This window comes from Nuphar pumila, chromosome 9 (assembly GCF_984573655.1).
Source record: "Nuphar pumila chromosome 9, dmNupPumi1.hap1.1, whole genome shotgun sequence".
NCBI lineage: Eukaryota > Viridiplantae > Streptophyta > Magnoliopsida > Nymphaeales > Nymphaeaceae > Nuphar > Nuphar pumila.
Genome location: NC_143257.1, coordinates 115,253,143 through 115,259,661, shown reverse-complemented (window position 1 = coordinate 115,259,661; position 6,519 = coordinate 115,253,143).

The following is a 6,519-nucleotide window of genomic DNA, read 5'->3' as shown; positions in this document are numbered from 1 at the left end:
TCTACGGATCCTTCGGATCAATTTTAACGGATAAATAACGTATCGTCATATCCGTGATAAAAGCCCTAGGGTAGGGCTGCAAGTGGATCGGATATCTGGTCCAAGTCCAACATGTTATTTTCAGTTTTAGAGCTTTAAGTAAAATATGAATGTGCATTGGGATCAGATTCAGATCTATTCAATCCCTTCGCTTTGGGATTCCAGTCGGCATTTTAAGTCAGATCTGGAATTGACCCTAGTTCAAAATCTAACATGATTGATTTTTACATGTAAATAGCTTGTTTTTGTTCTGTTTTTTATCATATATTTTGGATTTAGAATCAGCTTTATTTAATCAAATCTTATTCAAATCTAGATATGGATTCAGAACTACTTTTTATATTTCAGATTCATATTTGAACTTAGCAAGATTCAGCCCCAATCTGGCGCATTTACACCTCTACCTTAGTGTTACGGTCTAGAATCAGACATCAATTTACTTTGGTGTTCTTTTGATTTTAGTGAGATTTGATGTTTTGATTTCTTGATCCAATTGAACGAGTGTAACACGTCATTAGGTTTCGAATGTTAGTATATTATCCAATTATTTTAAAAAAAGTGACTCGGGTCTGTATGGATCATGATCCAATCATCATTTTTGATTCAAGTCCAACTAGAGATCCATAAAGAAGAGAGAATTTAAATCCAACCAATGATCCAGATCCAAATAGTATCCCAGATCTAGTGCGACGACAACCCACCCAATCAGCATGGGACTCACACATGCTGATATGGCAGCTCAAGTGGTAGGCCAGGAGTGGGACCTACTCAAGACAAGTGTCAACCTCTTATGAAGCTTCAAGAATGAAGATGATGTATTTAACATATGACACATGTCAACACCAGAATGAAAGAGAGTAAGCCAACGGGGCCCACAAGAAAGGTGTCTCTCCCTCTCTAAAAGCATCTTCATCCTTCAAGGAGAGGATTCATAGAGTCCAATTATTTTTCATGATTTTATAAAACTAGGCTTAATAAAGAGTTCATTTACAAAAGGACTCTAGAGTCTCTTCTCTAGTTTAAATCTTGTTGCCAAGTAGGACTCATCTTTTGGCAATAACTAGAGGGTATTTTGGTTTTAAGGGTTAGTCTTAGTTTTGGAACTAGAATTTGACTCTACCCTAGACCCCAAATTTATAAATATAGGACTATAAATTTTCTTAGTCTACACTCCAAGAACATGTGGGAAACCTTCCTAACCTCCTGCAGACTTGTAAGTATATCCTAGACCCTGATCCCACCCATAGCCAATTCTCTAGATCCTGAAATCCAAAACTGCATCCTATCGATAACGCGCTCTACTCGATTTGACAATTCTGACTGTTCCAGACTGCCAACGGCCTCTTTCGAATATCTGACCTTGTCCAGACCTTAACCCATGTCCTAAGCTATTGTCCCTCAAGTAGGGGAGCTCCGCTTCCTAAACTCCTTAAAACAGCCTTACTGATTAGGAAACCCCATGCGGTTTTGATTGCTTGGATCGTCCAACCCTCTTCGAGGCCATACCTAATATCCCAGACCGCTTGAGCGTGTCCGACCCCTGCACATATCCCAAGAAAGACCCAAACCTTCTAGACCAGACCCTACCCATTATGAACCTAAACTCCTGCCCGAACCAGTCACCGACTCCAATCCCTCATTACCTAGCTAGCCTATTTCACCTAAGCCTACTGTATCTTTTCTTTTGTGTCCCCGAAAATCCCTTTAACCTTTCTCCCACCATATCAAACCCTGTGCTGCCCCTAGGACCCATAACTCAGATGCCTCAGGCCTAAGACCAGCAGGTCCGATCCATTGAGTGTGAGGTACTCTGATTGAAGTATCGTTCATTGACAATCCGGATCTACTGATCGGGCCCAATCTCTGATTCCATCTCTGGTGCATCCATCACAAATCCAATTTTCTGAAGATTGCAACACTTAGGGTCACACTAGTCAAACTAAGGTTAGAGGTAGGTCTGGTAAATGAGTCAAATAAATCGAATACTAGGTGTCAAACTTTGTTCATTTTTGTAGCGAGTCGAACTGAGCTCGAGCTAAACATGAGCCAAGTTAAAAAGAAATGAGTTGAAAGTCTCTCCATTGTCTTTCACATTTGCTGGTTGCTCTTGTTCTCTACTTCCTTGATGGTCGGCCATTTTCTTCTCCAAGTTGGCCATGATATTTTTCATCTGATTCATCTCATTCTTAACTTCATCCATGTCTATAGATATTGCTTGGGATTGATTTCATGGTCAGCCTTTAGCTCCTCAACCAAACCTTATGCTCGCTCTAGTGGTCATAGGGGTGGCAAAACCTGACACGACCCGCCAACCCACCTCTTAGGCGGGTTTGGGTTGGGCTTAAGCCAACCCGTTTAATAAACGGGTCGACCCGCCTAACTCGTTTATTAAACAGGTCAGGTTCGGGTTGGGGGTATGCCAACCCGCCAACCCGGCTGACCCGTTTAATAAACGGGTTAGGCAGGCGGGTCAACCCGCCAACCTGACCCGCCAACCCGACCTGTCAACCTGACTCGCCAACCCGACCCGTCAACCCGTCGACTCGCCAACCGACCCGCCAACCTGACCCGCGAACCTGAGAACCTGTTTACCCGACCCAACCCATTTATTAAATGGGTTGGCGGGTCGTGTCGGGTTACCCATTTATTAAACGGGGTTCGTGTTTGCCACAGCCAACCCGTTTAATAAACGGGTCGGGTTCGGGTTGAGGTATGCTGACCCGCCAACCCGACACGATTGCCACCCCTAAGTGGTCATGGGTTTAGGTTCATTTCAGTTTTCTTTGGTAAGGTTAATGGTACTGTTTGGTTAGGTTCAAGACAAGGCTGGGTATTGGTTCTCAAGTATAATATCTTGAGGGTTTGTGATCAAATTTTGAGCTCAGTAGGTGAAGTTTAAGTTAGGTTAATAGGTTCACTAGTGATAACAGGTCAGGTTCTGTTGGTAACAATTTGGTAAAAATGGGGTTTAGTGCAAAATTTAGATCTCTGAAAACAGCTTACTAAAAATTCTAAAAATTAGGTAGTGTATTGATTACACGTGAATGAAAACTACAGTAAAAATTTCAGGGTCAAAGTCCAAGTGGTTTGGGAGATACGAATTTGTAAAGATGAGCAATGTTTTGCGTCTGGTGGGTCTGGCTTGTTGTAGTCTGTACAAAACTTGTCACCTCTCCAAGATCAAGATCTTGGTCACATAACCTCCAAACAGGATCCAGAGACCACAACACGACTTCCAATACTTCTCCACACACCAAATCACTCCAACAATATAAAAAATAGCACGAACAATTACAAAAGCTGCAGCTACAATGAAATTCTCAAGTGATCAAGATCAAGATCTTGAAAGATCCTTGTGAATTCAATCAAGATTCACCCCAACTTTGATATAGATCACCCGAGACTTCAAATCCAATCTCAATATACTTCTCAACTACTGAATTTTTATATACGATTTGACCCAAAAGATGAATTCTAAACACAACTAAAGCTATTCTAAAAAAATGGTGACTAGAGGGGTCTCTAACATGGCACTATTGCATGCACCCAATTTCTTGAGAAAACTCAATTTTTAGAGAACTCAACACCAATACAACCATCAACTACTATATTATAACATATATGAGACCCAATCATGAATTCAAACAAGATTTTATGGAAGTTCTTGAAAAATCAACCCACCAAGAAACACAACTAAAAGGTGGTTAAGCAAGACTTCAAATCAAGAAACTCACCAATCATTAAAATCTGATATCAACACACTTTTAACATGTTTCTAATCATCATCTGATGCATTTTCATATATTTTAGACCCATTTTTGAATGAAGAACATAATCGAAGATATTCCAAAAAAATCATCCAAGGGATCCAAGCCTTGGAGCTCAATAGTGTGTAGGAATGCATACTAGAACTCAACAAGAATCAATGTAATTTTTTTAAATTCACCACTAGAGATGAGTTTAATGCTCAACTTGAAAAAAGTTTACGATGGTTTGGGAAACTCTCTATCTCTTGTATACTGAGAGAAGAGAGACCTTTGATAGATATAAACAAAATGAGATTGAATACAACAAGAGTCTGGAAAGCTATCCAGATGATAATCCATCGTAACATACAAAGGATGTCAAATATGGAGACGTTAATAGTGGGAACTCGTTCACTTCCTTTTCTGTCTTCTGAAATCTCGATGAGGTTGTTTGTGAGTTATCCTCATTTGATGGTGTGTTGATGTTCCATTTGATGTGCTGGATAAACAACTTTGGACTCGGTCTTGATTGACTTTGATAGAGTCCTTGGAAGACGACTCACCTGTTGTGTGCATGGAGTTGGTTTCCTTAACACACCCCTGCAAGCTCAGGGTGGGGCACCACACGTTGAGCTTAGGAAAGGGAAGCAGTGCTCAACATACTCAATCCGGTTTTGACTATGTGATAGTGTTTGCGCTCTACCAAGTCATTTTACTCAGGTGTGTGTGGACATGAGAATCTGTGGAGGATGCCTTGAATTTGTAGAATTTTTTCAAAATCATAACTAGTAAATTCACTACCATTGTCGGTGTTCCCTTGCGACTTACAGTGTACAGTTGCGCTAGAGTCTGTTTTGCTTTTGTTGAGTCTGATGTAAGCTGCCCGGTTCAGGTGAATCAATACCCCGAAGGGGCAGCCCGTATACTTGAACTGTAATCGCCTGCGGGCAAAATTGTGAATGAATTAAATGCGTTGAGCTTTCTTTTGTTCACCCTCGTTGTGATTGCTTCTTGTGATTGCAATTTCTCTCCCTCTATTCTCTCTTGCTCTCTTGCACTCTGATTACAAGCTTCCGCGACCGGCAAGCGAGCTGACGAGTAGGCTTGCGGCGATAAGGAAGGACCGTCGCGCCGCGCTGGCCCATTGAAGGAAATAGGGCCGTGACAAGTGGTACCAGAGCCCGTTCTCGTGCTGGGGAAGGGACTCCGGAGTCGGTGTCGACATACACGCCGACAGGCTGCGATTTGTGAGCAAGACATCGTGGCGCCTTATCAACACTTGCGCAACACCAAGGGCAAGGCAGTTGCCAGAACTGAGGAGATGGGTTCACCTCGGGGCTAAGAAGAGTTGGCTGCAACTGTTAACAAGCTGGTGGAAGATGTGACTTCACATGATGAAGCGATTTCACGCGCATGTGAATCATTCAATGGATTGAATGATGTGGTGGCGAGCCTGCAAGAGCAGGTGAACTTACTAATGGGGCAGGTCACTTCGTTGACGACTACAGTGACCGATCTTGAGTTGAGGAACCGTACGTTGCAGCGGACGGTGACCCTAAATGGCGGAAATGGTGAGAGACCATCAAGGATTGATGTACCTAGACCCACAAAATTCAATGGTTCTCCCGACAGCAAGGCCATTGAGAACTTCTTGTTCCAAGTAGAAGACTACTTGGATATCCAGAATGTGACCCTCGAAGATCTGAGGATCAAGGCTGCAGCGACCTTACTTGATGGTGATGCTATCGCTTGGTGGAGGCGGAAACGCAATGACATGGAGAGGAGTCAATGTGTGATAGACACCTTTGACGACTTCAAAGTAGAGTTGAGCAACTACTTCATGCCAAGAAATGCGCAGAGACAGGCTTACCGGATGGTTCGTGAGCTCAAACATACTGGTTCGTTGCAAGACTATGTCAGAACGTTCCAGAAGCTTATGCTGGAGATACCTAACATGCCAGAAGACGACATACTCAACTGGTTCATTGTGGGGCTTCAACCATGGGCACAGTCTGAAGTGGAAAGGAGTAACCCCCGTATTTTGGAAGATGCATATGTGGCAGCTGAGCGCTTAGTTGACACTCAGCGCAAGCCTTTCACCCCATCAACCAAAGTTGGGAAGAAGCCTGACCACGGAGGCAAGAAGGATGAGCAGCGCAACGATAAAGGTGAGGCGTCGACACGCCATCAATCCGAAAAGAAACAGAACTACACAAAGCATAGCAACAACAACAAGGGTGCGGTTGTGACATGTTGGTTCTATGGTGATAGACATATCGCCCGACAATGCCCAAAGCGCCTTGTAAAGGACGACGGGCAAGCCAATGCTGCACAGGAAGAATGCAGTGATACTGAATGCAGCGACACTGAGACCATGCAACCGAGGATGGGCGCCATGCGATCGATTAATGCAGCCAGAAGTTGTGCAGCTAAGAACATATAGGTCAGTAAGGAACTCATGTACGCTGAAGTTATTATGAATGGAAAGTCTACTTCAGCAATGATAGACTCCGGGGCCACACACAACTTTGTCTCGCGGGAAGAGGGAGAGCGGTTGGGCTTGAAGCATGGGCCAAAGCAGAGGACCATTAAAACGGTAAACTCTGAGGCCAAGCCCATCCTTGGTGAAGCAAGGGATGTGGCTATTCAAGTGGGAAGTTGGGTCGGTAAAGCCAACTTCTCTGTGGTGCCCCTGGACGATTTCAAGATGATTTTGGGTATGGAGTTTCTGCGA